Source organism: Rhinoderma darwinii, chromosome 5, assembly GCF_050947455.1.
Source record: "Rhinoderma darwinii isolate aRhiDar2 chromosome 5, aRhiDar2.hap1, whole genome shotgun sequence".
Lineage (NCBI taxonomy): Eukaryota > Metazoa > Chordata > Amphibia > Anura > Rhinodermatidae > Rhinoderma > Rhinoderma darwinii.
In genome coordinates, this window is record NC_134691.1 from 299,350,235 (window position 1) to 299,365,580 (window position 15,346).

At 38.8% G+C, this 15,346-nt stretch overlaps 1 protein-coding gene and 1 long non-coding RNA gene across 2 annotated transcripts in view; one reads left to right on the top strand and one right to left on the bottom strand.

The window, feature by feature from the left end:
- Positions 1 to 15,346, top strand: part of LOC142652004 (sodium channel protein type 5 subunit alpha-like) — a 358,710-nt gene that overhangs the window by 300,792 nt on the left and 42,572 nt on the right. The window lies entirely within an intron of this gene.
- LOC142652008 (uncharacterized) overlaps positions 1 to 15,346 on the bottom strand; it is a 69,321-nt gene that overhangs the window by 2,251 nt on the left and 51,724 nt on the right. The window lies entirely within an intron of this gene.

Consider the following 15,346-nt stretch of genomic DNA (forward strand, 5'->3'; position numbering starts at 1 on the left):
CCTTGCCCAAGCAGCCTCAATCTGTAATGTGCATGCTTCAGAACCAAACTTTAACTTATGCTCTTTAATAGCAAAGAGGAACAATCAGAACAATCATTTTTCAAACGCTGTTTTAGGCTTCAGGTAGTGAAGCAAGATAATATGTTTGTTAAAATAAGCCACTCTAAGCTTTCTTTTATAGCTTGAGCTCTGCCAAATGTACTTTGTTAAGATAGGATTCCCCTGACAGACTGAAATTTGTCAGGCATCCAAGAGCATATTTATTTATATCTATTTATTCACATTGATTGAGCTGTTTTGTTAAAGCATTTTACGTGTACAATCTGTCGAATGTTGTAAACTTGAATCTATAAAGAGAAAATTACCAGCATTATGTAGTTTAAAAGATAAAGAGGCTGGATTGTGGAAATCTCCCCTCAGGCTAAAGTACGGAGATGGTAACAGAGTGTCTTGGCTTAAAGATTATTAGAATGTGGCAAAAACAAAGGCCAGGGGTTAAACTTAAATGATTATGTGAAAAGGTTAAATGATGCCATCAAAATAACATCTAAATAATATATACTATAATATATACAGTCATATATATATATATATATATATATATATATATATATATACACACTACCATTCAAAAGTTTGGGGTCACCCAGACAATTTTGTGTTTTCCATGAAAACTCACACTTCTATTTATCAAATGAGTTGCAAAATGACTAGAAAATATAGTCAAGACATTGACAAGGTTAGAAATAATGATTTTTATGTGAAATAAAAATTTTCTCCTTCAAACTTTGCTTTCGTCAAAGAATGCTCCATTTGCAGCAATTACAGCATTGCAGACCTTTGGCATTCTAGCTGTTAATTTGCTGAGGTAATCGGGAGAAATTTCACCCCATGCTTCCAGAAGCCCCTCCCACAAGTTGGATTGGCTTGATGGGCACTTCTTGCGTACCATACGGCCAAGCTGCTCCCACAACAGCTCTATGGGGTTGAGATCTGGTGACTGCGTTGGCCACTCCATTACAGATAAAATAACCAGCTGCCTGCTTCTTCCCTAAATAGTTCTTGCATAATTTGGAGGTGTGCTTTGGGTCATTTTCCTGTTGTAGGATGAAATTGGCTCCAATCAAGCGCTGTCCACAGGGTATGGCATGGCGTTGCAAAATGGAGTGATAGCCTTCCTTATTCAAAATCCCTTTTACCTTGTACAAATCTCCCGCTTTACCAGCACCAAAGCAACCCCAGACCATCACATTACCTCCACCATGCTTGACAGATGGCGTCAGGCACTCTTCCAGCATCTTTTCAGTTGTTCTGCGTCTCACAAATGTTCTTCTGTGTGATCCAAACACCTCAAACTTCGATTTGTCTGTCCATAACACTTTTTCCAATCTTCCTCTGTCCAATGTCTGTGTGCTTTTGCCCATATTAATCTTTTCCTTTTATTAGCCAGTCTCAGATATGGCTTTTTCTTTGCCACTCTGCCCTGAAGGCCAGCATCCCAGAGTCGCCTCTTCTCTGTAGACGTTGACACTGGCGTTTTGCGGGTATAATTTAATGAAGCTGCCAGTTGAGGACCTGTGAGGCGTCTATTTCTCAAACTAGAGACTCTAATGTAATTGTCTTGTTGCTCAGTTGTGCAGCGGGGCCTCCCACTACTCTTTCTACTCTGGTTAGAGCCTGGTGTGCTGTCCTCTGAAGGGAGTAGTACACACTGTTGTAGGAAATTTTCAATTTCTTGGCAATTTCTTGCATGGAATAGCCTTCATTTCTAAGAACAAGAATAGACTGTCGAGTTTCACATGAAAGCTCTCTTTTTCTAGCCATTTTGAGAGTTTAATCGAACCCACAAATGTAATGCTCCAGATTCTCAACTAGCTCAAAGGAAGGTCAGTTTTATAGCTCCTCTAAACAGCAAAACTGTTTACAGCGGTGCTAAAATAATTGCACAAGGGTTTTCAAGTGTTTTCTAATCATCCATCAGCCTTCTAACACAGTTAGCAAACACAATGTGCCATTAGAACACTGGAGTGATGGTTGCTGGAAATGGGCCTCTATACACCTATGTAGATATTGCATTAAAAACCAAACGTTTGCAGCTAGAATAGTCATTTAGCACATTAACAATGTATAGAGTGTATTTCTGATTAATTTAATGTCATCTTCATTGAAAAAAACGGTGCTTTTCTTTAAAAAATAAGGAAATTTCTAAGTGACCCTAAACTTTTGAACGGTAGTATATATATATATATATATATATATATATATATATATATATGCTACTATGTATATCTATGCTTTCACCGTTCAGCCATAAGATTAAATCCACCTGCTCGATATTCTGTAGGTCCCCTGCCAGCTCTGACCCATTGAGACATGGACTCTACAAGACCTGAAGATGTGCTGTTGTATTTGGCACAAAATTGTTGTCATCCTTTAAGTCCTGTAAATTGCGAGATCACACTTGTTTTTCCAGCACTTCATATAGATGCTCGATCAGAATGATATCTGGGGAATTTGGACACATGATTTAAAATAAAATCTTCAGACCAGGCCACTTTAGGCGCTTTATGTGGTAGACATGGGTCAGCATGGGCCCTCTCATCGGTCTGTGGCTTCACAGCCCCATACGCAGCAAGCTGTAATGCACGGTGTGCTTTGAGACCTTTCCATGATAGCCATCATAAACTTTTTCAGCAATTTAGCTACAGTAGTTCTTTTATGGATTCAGACCAGATGGGGTCGCCTTCACTCCCCATTGGCATCAATGAGCCTTGAGGACCCATGACGCTGCCACCAGTTCACCGGTTGTCCTTATTTTGACCACTTTTGGTAGGTACTAACCACTGCATACTGGGAACACCCCACAAGACGTGCTGTTTTGGAGATTTTCTTATCCAGTCACAATTTCATCACAATTTGGCCCTCGTTAATTTCCTTACACTTGTTCATTTTTCCTGCTTCCAACACAACAAATTCAAGAACTGAAAGTTTACTTACTGCCTAATATATCCCACCCCTTGACAGGTGCTATTGTCAGTGGGTACCCTCCAGTCATATAGGATAATGGGCAGCACTCCAGCAGATGTATATAAAGTTGACTTTTATTCCATGCAAAGGTGCAACATTTCGGTTCAACAGGAACCCCTATATAGTATTAATTTGTATATTAAAAAAAAATGTTGAATTATCAAGATATAAAATATGCTACTCGGGGATACAACGTGTTCAATAGTTTTATGTATTTGCCAGAAATTGCCCTAGAAGTTTCCGCATATGCCCAGTATTTGTCGTCTTTTGTCCCATGACAACCCCTTTAGTTATAGCCTGTATTTTTTCATTTTAAAATCTAAAATACGTTAATAGGACCCTGACTGTATGCCGAGGACAAGGGGCCCCATAGAGTTAAATAGGAACATGGGAAATAGCCAAATGTGTTCATTCAGTTGTTCCTAGCATCCCGATTCACTGTCATGGAGCTGCTGGTAACATCTAAAAGAGCATGTGCGGCTATTTTCAATGCTCATGCTCGTCCTGCTCTCTGGTTGAGAATGGGGACTTGGGGGCCCTTGTTCTCAGCAACAGTGGGCGTCCCAGAAGACCCCGACCCAACTTACATTATATAACTTTTCTGATTGATAGGCTTTAAAGCAAAAAAGGGGTTGCTGTTAAGCATTTTCTTTCAGCCTAAGGGTTCTTTTACACGGGCCATTTTGGGCTGTGAAAACGAGCGCCAATCAACGAGACAGCTCATGATCGGCGCTCGTTTGCTCTTTTCACAAGGAGCAATGATCGGTTATGTATGGGGATAAGCGATCGTTACTGCGTTTTTTTTTGTCCCCATACATTTCCATCATGTCAGCAGCACATCTTCCTGTTTACAAAGGGAGATGTGCTGCCGACAATGATAATATTTATTGCTACATAAAAGATGCAATCAGCCGATGAACGAGTGTTACCAGATCATTGGCACGTGTAAAAGGTCCGTAACTGACAGAATTGCATATGACGCTACTGCCAGTTTTATTTTAGAAGCATTCAAACACAATAGTTTTATCAGTCTGCTGCTCTAATCGTGTTTTGTTGGCAAATCATTCCCTGCTAGTATGTAATTGTGTCAGAGGGATTAATATTAAGAAGTTACATTGGGATTAACCTTCTGCAAGTTACGTTGAGAGGTTTTAGTGCTGTGTCAACTATTATTTGCATGGGGTTCCCTTTGCAGCCTGTGGTCATTTCTGTTTTTTTAGGCCACATTCAAACAATGCGTATTAGGCTAGATTCAGACGGGCGTTGAGCGTCTCAGATGTGAAAAACGGGCGTTTTTCAAGTCCGAGGTGCATCCGTGCTCTGTTCTGCGGGAAGCGATATCACGCATCCCCCATAGACTAGAGTCTATGGAGGGATGCGTGAAGCGTGAAAAAATAGGACATGTCCTATTTTCTCACAAACCCTTTACTCGGTCCATTGAAACAATGGCCGTGTGAACGGCCACATTGAATTATGTAGGTTCGTGTGACGGCTGTTGAAACATTGAAACAATGGCCGTCACACGGACGTTTAACACGTTCGTGTGAATAAGATCTTACGTAGTGATTTTCCTGCGACAAAACTGAAGCATAATACAGTACAAGCAAAGTAAATGAGATTTCAGGAAATTTAATCTACATGTATTGCGTTTTTTTGCGTTTCCGTCTCCACTTCTGGCTTTGGCCCAAAAAAAATTCCCAAAAACGACCCCAGAAACTGCAACAAAGCTGTGTGTGTGATTCTGGCCTTTAAAAATTTTTAGTCTCCAATATTAGTCTTGAGGCATTAATAGTCTGAATATTAGTTCTTTCAAAGAATGAATTTAGAGACAATGGAAGCTTGAGGTGCCAATGCAACAGTTAGATCCATCATTTTACTGCTAATAACTTAACATGTCACCATATTGTAGACTTACATCACTGTGCAATTGGCATGATGTCATCAGATTCTTTTATGTGGCATAAGAAGTGTTATTATGTAAGATTACTAGCATGGAGTATACCTTCCTACCCATACTCGATCATAAATAATCACATTCCCAGCTTTGTTGTTCATTAGAACCTACAATGAGTGTTGCTTTTCTACAAATCACATTCCAGCTTGTCAAGAATCAGAAAAATATATGGGGGGAGAAATTTATTAAGACTGGCATTTCATATATGAAACGCCAGTCTTAATATTAAGATCGCTAGAGGAAAATGTGCCTAATTTATTTAAAGATCCACACCTCTTAATACATTAGGCACATTTCTGGCTGTCCGTGCACCACAGAGTAAAAATGTGTCAGACTTCAGATGGCCCGCCCCTCCGCTAAGCTCCACCCACTTTTAGGAAAAGTGCAGTGAGCTGCGCAAACTGTAAAAAAGTCACAATTTTTCTCGCAAATTGCAACTTTTGTGCTGTTCGCGACTTTCCTACACCATAAAAATGGCATAGATAAGTTAATTAATTCCCCCCAATGAATTGTGTGAAGGACGTGCTTAGCCAGAAATCATCTAATGTAGGCACAAGTGCTTGGAACCAGAGGTATCGTGGCACAAAATCTCAACTAGTTTGAAACAAGTTTTATAAAAAAAGAAAACAGACATGTTGTTTCAAGTAGCATTAAATTTAGGCATTTTAGCAGCAACTTTCGAGATCTCAGAAACTTGGCTCATTAGAGACTGAAACAGAAATGGTTGCTAAGGAATATAATAGAGATCTGAAAAAGTTTATTAGCCACAGTGCACAAATGTTAAAAGGCACAACATGTAGCACATAAAAATATGACGGCCAGGATAATTTGTGCAGGTAGCAATGTTGACAGCTTATTATTAATGTGCAGGACATTGTGTAATATGAATGTAAAAGGACTGGCAGAGAACCTGACCAAATGTGATGCAGAATATTAGACTCAATATTTTTTTTCTTTTCATATATTGTTTACATGAGCTTAGAGTCTATTTAGCCATACATCTAATTCTTATGTTAATATACAGTGGCAAAAATTGTATTATAGCAGCCACAGTGGCGGATACAGGCCCTGGCAGCTCAGGACGTTTTTTGTTTTTTTTAAAGAAAAGGGACATCATTAAAATGTGTAAAGTTTTAGAGAACATTTTAGTAGGGCAGAGAAATGCTGAGTTCCGCCTTTAGTAACTTTCTAATTATGCCTGCTTAATTATAGCAAAGGCGTAAATCGTGTAAACCTTTGCAAAAAAAAGTAACAAAAATGATGCCCTATCCGAAGGTTCTTTGCTATAGCATCAGTGCGTCGACAAATCTGTAACAATATCTGCGATGAAATCTGCATGTGTTGCATGCGGATTTCATTACAGATTTTGGTGTGGATATAGCCTTGGATTTTATTTATTGCATTGCATTCACTCACTTACATTGTACTGTACTTCGTTGAAGAATTTTGGTACAAATTCCGCAACCGAAATTATGCAATGTGTTAAGCCATGTATGAACCCGGCCTTAGGGTTTAATCACATGCGGCAGATTTTTTTGCAAAAAAAATCTGCGACTGAAAATCAGTTCCATTCATCCGAATGTACCTTGCAGTAATCCATGGGCTCGCTGCAGAAACAACCCCATTCTGATAAAAGGAACTGATTTTCGGTCGCAGAGATTTCTGCAACAAAATCTGCCGCGTGTTAATTCACCTTTAGTCCATGTTCATACAGGGCGGATACGCTGCGTAAAAGTACAGAGCGTATACGTCCACGAATCCGCAAAAAATTCCGCTCGAAAAACCGCAACAAATTGTGGTGAAGTTTTTCAGACGGAATGTCCGCTGTGGAAAGCAGTGGTTGAAAAAAAAAGTTTATACCACGGTCTCCGTTGTCATAGCGACGCTTTCTTCCGTTATCATCCAGGCTGGCCTCCTGGGACCGCTGCAGCCTGTGATTAACTGCAGCAGTCACATGGGAAACGTCATCCCAGGAGGCCGGCCTGGATGTAGGACAGAAGAAAGAGTCACTATGACAACACCCGAAGGTAAGTATAAACCTTTTTTTTTTATTTTAAACCAAAAAAAAAAAACGTTGTTTTTTTTCTAAATTGCAATTTTTGCAGCGGAATTGCAGCTTTCCACCACAAAAATCGCAACATTTGCTATTTGTTGCAGGTTTTTAAACTCGCAAAAGAAAAGCAGCGATTCCGAAGTATAAATTGACATGCTAAATATTAAAAAGCCGCAGGTCAATTTGTGAACGTTTTTTCGGCAGATTTTTCACGCAACATTTTGATTTTCTCCTGTCATTCACTCTGCTGCTACTGTACTACGCTGCAGAAAATCTGCAGTGTTTACGCTACGTGTGAACATTCCCTTACACTATTTTCTTTTACTAATAAGCTTCAAAGGCATCTCCAGGGTTTCCTTTATATACAAATTTTCATTCCTCTGAGCCATATACATTTTTTGCTGTAAAATCCTTCCCTGGTGTGAAACATTAAACTTGATACACCAAAGACATCTGTTAGTTTATTGTCTAAGTAACAGAAGATTGTTAAAGCAGAAGTCAAAACTTTTTATCCATATTTTATGCCTCTGGGCAGAACTTAATTGTAAACATTCATACGATTTCTTTATATAAAAAAAAAACAACAAAACAATATAAACATATTTCAGCCATTAAATATTATGAATGGTAGACGTCTGTGATATTCTTTATATGTCTGGGTAACAAGGATTCCTCACATCTTGACAGCAGATACCAAAATTTGTAGAAAGGAAAGAGATGATTCCCATTGTGCTGCATGGGTTATTTTTATGTGACTACTCTATTGTTTTTTCTAAGAAAGACAAAACCACAATTACATTGAGGGAGTTCATGTCTCTGGATTCTTTCTAATTATGCACAGGATGTGTGCATTGTCTTGTGTGGAGTTTCTCAACATCACCATCCTTGAAGTATTTTCGGTATCTTAATGAAATCGCTGTGTAAGGCCCCTGTGCTGTTTGAAGTGAATAGCAGCTATAAAATTGGAGCCCATTTTAAAATCCTTTTCAAATGTTAACTGTTCAATTTATAGCCATAGGAAAATAAATTAAAAAAAAATAAAAAGTAGTCCATGCTGGGAAAAAGCAATGGACAAAATGAAAAGTCTTTCACATTCGCATCTAGCCTGTATGCAAAAATAAGTATTTTTGGCAAGACTGAAGAGGCAGCCCACGGTGGTCACCAACTGATTATCAATTTCACACAAAATGCCTGTTTTTATTGGTAGCATTTTGTTTCTTTTATGTTTTTACAAATCTTTTATAACTGTACTATATAGTTATGGTGCTAGTTTATCCACTCAGGTATCAATTATTAAGACCATTACTAATCCAAACCGCTTTCTTATATGTTCGGAAATAACCCTTAACATTTGCCAAGTTAAGATTTACACCTGTTGATAAAAAGTCAACTAAACAAGTCCAATCTACTTCATACAGAGAAGATTGGCACATTCAGATAAGTTGTATTGTGTTCTAGATAGTGCACACAACTTGTGTGCTGAATGGGTAATCACCTTGTACTCGACCCCTGGAAAACACATAGAACTTGGAGTACTGGTTGATGTTGTCACTTATTACTGAGTGATTGTGATGTCATTACTTGACTAATTTTGAAATAATGTCTTATAACTTATTGTGATGTTGTCACTTATACATTAATTTTTCTGATATCACCACTTTTGCTTTACCATTAACATTCATTGCTTTAACATACATATCATTAGTTATAACTGAGAAATTCTGATGTCATCAATTATAATATAATTCTGATGTCATAGCTAATAATATAGTAATTAGAATATTACCACTTATAATATAGTAATATGGTTGTCATCACCTAGAATATAGTAATTCTGAAGTCACCACTTATGATATAGAAATTCTGATGTCATCACCTAAATTGTAATTTTGGTGTTTTCAATTCTAATTTTTTTTTTGATGTCATCATTTGTAATAACGTTATTCAGATTACATCACTTATAGTATTGAAGTTATGATATCGTTACTTATAGTATAGTAGTTCTGATGTAATCACTTATAATTCTGGTGTCATCACAGATAATAAAGTAATTCTGATGTCACTACTTAATACATAATTCTAGTGTCATCTATTAGAACATAATTAGTAATTATATAGTAATTCTTCTGTCACCAATGTGACTAAGAATTTTCAAATGGCGACAAGATATTTTAGTCTTGTCCCTATTTTTTTACTAGTCCCGCTGCCGCTCTGTAGCTTTAAAGAGGATCTGTCACTAGTTTATTAATGACCTATTTCCTAACTAATGTAATAGGCACTATGATGCTGATAGCTACAGTGTAACTTTTTTCAAAAACGTTTATTATTTGCAAAGTTATGATCATTTTTCTAAATATGCTAATTTGGCTATACTTGTCAAATAGGAGGTGACCTTCTTATCACTCTGGGCGGTGTAATATTTTCTGCATGACGCTGTCCAATCAGCATCCAGCTTATCCCCCTTCCCTGCCCAGCAACACAGAGTGATCATATAGTATACAGCTTCCATTCCTGACTGTGTCTTTAACTAGTGATACCTCCGGTTGTTTCACAGCTAGAACGGCATATTAAATATTAGAAACTCCTCTTTCATATGCCACCAGAACCAATGTTCTATGTGGTCCACAGCCGGAGATATGGCTATTATTTGTTCTCATTATTGAAGTTTATTATTTTTTCAATTAAAAAAAAGTACAATAGAAATAAATTCGCATATAACACAGATGGTAATTTGAATGAAACATATCAGTAGGATACACATAAAGTACAAGTAATGCAAAAAAACAAAACAGGAGTTTACATTAAAGTGTGAAACATAAAGAGAGATAGTATTAGTATTTGAGAAAATACTCAGGGAAAAAAAAGGGGATTGCATAGAGCAACATTATCCGCATGGATATAGAGAAATGGCTATTTCAAGTGATCCCCCATCCCTCCAGCTTTAGTCTCTCGCACTGTGTGAAGCAGCTTTATGCTGATTGGACAGCGTCAGAGTAGTCGACTACGTTATTGATTCCGTCAAAACGACGGAACCCTTGCACAACGGAGACAAACGGAATCCATTGTCACCGGATCTGTCACCATTGAAATCAATAGTGATGGAAACAGAAACTTATGGTTTCCGTTTGTGTCTGTCAGGGCACCGTTCCGACGGAAAGCTCTGATGGAACGTCGGAACAGAGCCCTAGCGCTGATGTGAACGAAGCCTTATAGATCCCACAAACATAGACAGACCAAGGAGAAGAGGCAGCACTGCAAAGTTGAAATCTCAAAAATGAATTTATTCACCCATGTGTGTAAAAGGATGCAACGTTTCAGCTGCTCAATGCAGCCTTGTCAAAGACGAACGTAGCCCACTGCCATTCTCCACATCCAAGGTGTACCCGTGCAGGACACGTTGTTACGGATCTCCCACAGACTAAAGTCTATGGGGGGATGCGTGACACGTAGTAAAATAGGACAAGTTCTATTTTGCAAAAGAACGTTCACACGCTCCGTTGAAACAACGGTCGTGTGAGCAGTCCCATTGAAATACATGAGTCTCTGTGACGGCCGTTTTAATGGCCGCCACACAGACGAGATTCACGTTCGTGTGAATGAGCCCTAATTCTAGTGTCACATATATTAGAATAATCCAAAGTTTAGGTGATAGACAAATGCTATCAAATCAGTTCACCGTGTGTTCCCAATTGTAAAGGACGATAGCTGTCGGAGACCAGACATAGACACACAGTTCAGACTAAAAGAAACGTAAAATATGCATACATTAGTAGCATGATACACCCAGATTTGTCCCTGAACTGGTCAAGGAGATACTCCTAACCCCCTTCAGGGGAACCAGCCAAAACTACTTTTTACTGTTTAATATTTGTATCTGGGCTAACCAAACTGAACTTTATTGACCCTTTTAGAACATTAAGTACAATAGAAACACATCTTTACTATTAGACATGGGGTGGGGAAACGTAATGAGATTGACATTTTGAATGTTTAGAACAATTATAAGAAATAAATCTCATAAATGTCCATATTTTAGGAAAACTCAATATTATATGGGAAAACAGAATCTAGTTTTTAATCAGTTCCTAATAGTTATAGACTAGGGTTACGCATTCGTTTTTTGTAAGGCTGACAAGCGTTGTAAAACGTATCTGTATTTCATAAGGGAAAAATGTACTGTGTCCAAGTGCGTTCCATTTGTAAATTTTTCACATCCGTGTAGCATTAGTGACTATCAGCTTTTCATGTTCAACAAAAAAGACGTCCTGCTTTCTATTCAATGTCTCCTAACAACTCATTGGTGAAAATGGACGGCAATCGGATGGCGTCCATGTGCTGTCCGGTTTTTTCCATGGACCCATTGACCTGAATGGGGGAGTCTAGTGCGAGAATCAGACCAAAGTAGCACATGCTAAGATTTTCTCTGCACCGACTAATGGTCCGGAGAATTGGACATGTGAATTGGCTCATTGACTTTATTGTGTCAGTGTTCAGTCTGTGTGCTGTCCGTTCTACACACGGACAGCACACGGACGTGAATGATGCTCGTTTGAATAGGCTCTAATGTAATGGACGATGAGAGTGTTGACTTTTGCAATTTCAGAGCACATTGAAATGTATAGCACAACGAGCCACGCTGTTTACGTAGCTCCCGAGTTTCAGAAACCGCACAGCCTTCTGTTCTACACTGTTTCCGTATCTACATTAACTTCTATGCTAAAAAGTCTGAGATGGGAATACCCCTTAAAAAGTCGCACAGAGGTACATCTTAAAGGGATTGTCTAGGCCTGGACTACTGAAGACCTATCCACAGGATAGGTCATTAGTATATGACCGGTGGGAGTCAGACACCCGGACCCCGCACCCATCAGCTGTACCGGCTGCCTACGAGAACCGGATTCTATGCACTGTATGCAGTGTTCGGAGCCGGAAGCAGATGGCTCCATACACTGCATAGCGGCTATGCTACAGAACTGCAACTCTGCTCCTATCTACTTGAATAGGAGCAGAGCTGCAGTACTGCAGCTCAGCCGCTATTCTATGACCTGAGCCATCTGCTTCTGGCATGGACGTCAGGTTCTCACTTCATTTAGCTGTACTGTGAAATGTCAAATGAACCAAGGCATCAGGGCAATCTTTCCATATCACTCTATCACTCAGCTTCACTTTATAGTTAGCAAACAGGAGATTGTGACCATCATCCCTAGTGCTAGCATACTATGTACATGTGAAGAAGGCATTGTGGTGTGAGTGTAAACCTTCCGTGACCCGGGGGGGTTTTGACCCTTTGTGTCCAGAGAAAAGCTTTACCTCTTGCAGTTTTGCATTCCAACATTCTGAAGGTTTTGCTTTGGTTTTATCTTTTAAAGCATCTGATTGGTGTGGGTTCCAGGTATCGGACCCCAATGGTTCATATACTGATGACCTATCCTGTGGATAAGTAATCAGTAGTCCGTGCCCGCACAACCCCTTTAAATGCTTTTGTTTGAGGATTAACTATTGTCCCTCTCATACGGCAGCATTGCAAAATATTGAGTATGCACGGCGGCTGGCATGGTAAAAATCTATTTAGTCTATGTAGTCTTAGCCTAAATTAATAAAATAAATTTCTACAGTGAAACACTGCAATACAAATAAAAGATTGGATAAACATGTCTTTCACATAACAGCATAATTCACATGGGTTGTGGAAAACTTACGAGGATGGCTGTTTCTCCAAATCCACTAATGACAGGATCTGGTTGCTCAGCCTTTATTAGACCTCTGAGGATTTGAGAGCTTGTTGCTACAGCTCTGTTATGCACCAAGGCGTCAACATATTATTTAGCAAACACAATGTGCAAAATGTATAAATGTCATTACATCAGCAGGTTGCTATTAATTCAAAACTTCTATTCTTACTACTTGGAAAAGGACAATCTCTTTTTTTTTACAAACATAATTTGATGACTATTGTTATTCCTATACTACTTTTCTTTTTTATGACTATTAACATTATTATTATTATTATTATTATTATTATTATTATTATTATTATTATTATTATTATTGACAACAACAACATACTCAAGTCAGAGCATAAGCTAGGCTTTATTTCACCATTGGCAAAGATTCTGCTTGATTCCCCTCCCCCACAAATTAATTCAAATCCCTATATACTAATGTTCATACAGATATTTATAGTTAAGCGACTCACTGCTAATGTTAGGTGATAGCCCTACTCTCCTATGCTTCGTACAGTTAATATGCTGCCAAAATAGTATGATTTCCTTTTATTAATTCATTTTATTATGCTGCTGGTACCAGTGATGCATGCACTCCCCCAGATCTAGCATCCGAGGCACATGCTTGTGCAGCTCCCCCATCTACCCTACCTTTGTTCCTGCTCAAGTCCTGGCAGGCAGAAATATCCATAGCATTGAATCAGATAGCATAACACAGTTTCCAATGAAGAAAAAGAACCTCAAGTTAAATCAAGTTTTTATGTTAAACATTTAATTTCTAGGAATTTTTGCTCACTTTATTTTACTCTGGCCTGGGCCTCACAATAGACTGACCCGTCCTGTTCTGTAGGACATCTCATTATCATCACAGGCAGGATTATAATGGCAGGTAACAACTAAATATAGATAACACAGGATCCACCCAATAGGTGATGAATACAGCTCCCCTCCTCCCCCTCCCTACACAATGATCTCTGCACAGGTCACAGATCATGCCTAGAAAACCATTCCATAGAAGTCAATAGGTTATCTCCAGACTATTATTTCCTATTGTCCCTGTGGTGGCTGTAAAGCATATCTCTAAATGCTGTTACAGCATCTCAGGCAACATGGCTGCCCTCATAATCATGTACAGAAAATTTTATAAAAAATCTACAATCAAAAAATACAAATAGATAAAAAAATATGTTTTCTATCTGGTTTTAATTAGTAAAAAAAAATATACGTGAGACATTGCCTTTAAAATCATCTCTTCATGGACCCATTAACCATTGTGCATACCTGCACTATATAAAGAACCAAACAATAATTTAGATTTTTGCACAATTTGATCTTCGCTGTCTAAATCAGTTATACCATTCATTAATATTTTTAGTAAGTTGAAGGTTATACTTATATGTACAATACATGATGTAAGACTTTGGCTATCTGTGTAGTGAATGTAAGAAAATTAACTTTTGGGAAATTCCATCTAAATGTCAGGCCTTTGAGTATATTTCAATATTCCTGAAAGTTTGATCTACCAAACCCCGCCACCTTTTCTAAGTCTTCCATACCTGGGTCCCCCATTTCTCTGATCCCTTAAATCTGACCTGTGTATTGCATTATTCAGCAAGGCTGGAAGAAGTTTGGCCATAGCTCATGATGAATTATATCTATCCTGTTTACTATCCCTGGGATCACTGTCTTAAGGGCCTTTTACACTGGCCAACAATCGTGCTATGGATGGGGACGAGCGGTCGATACTCCGATCGCTCGTCCCCATGCATTGTTTACAAAGGGAGATGTGCTACCGACAACGATAATCTTTTACTTTTTTAAAATGATACAATCAGCAGATGATTGAGTGTTTGCTCGTTCATCTGCTGATCGCTGCCCTGTTTACACAGGGAAATTATAGGCAACGAGCGTTCTATGAACACTCGTCTGCACGATAATCGCCCATTGTAAAACCCCCTTTACTTACAAGTACCAGACCAAACTCTCTGCCTAATCTTGCAAATTTAGAGTCCCTAATAAGGACCTCATATGCTGTTAGATAGTGTATGAATTTTCAATCAAAACAGGCAGGTTAGGGCCTGTTCACATCTGCGTTGGAGGCTCCTTTAGGGGCCTCTGTCACAGATCCAGCTGAAAAAAACAGAAACAATAGCGCAGCGCAGACCAGGGAGTTCTTGACGGATAGCAAACAAAATCTATTAAAGTCAATGGGTTCCATCGTGCGCAGAAGGCGTCCGTCATACAACAGAACCGCTGCTTCCTGTATTTTCATTGTTCTGCTCCTTTGACGGAGCAGAAGAATGGAAACACCAATGTGGGTATGAACCCAGCTTTAGAATAAAGAAAAAACAGTTCTGAGTTGCATTGCTCTTTTGGTATGAGGGTATGTTCACATGGCTTATTTACGGACGTAATTCGGGCGTTTTCCGCCTCGATTTACGTCCGAAAATGCGGCTCGATAGCATCGGCAAACATCTGCCCATTCATTTGAATGGGTCTTACGATGTTCTGTTCCGACGGTCATTTTTTTTTACGCCCAAAAGGCGGGGCGTAAATAGAGGCCCGCGTCAAAGAAGTGCCTGTCACTTC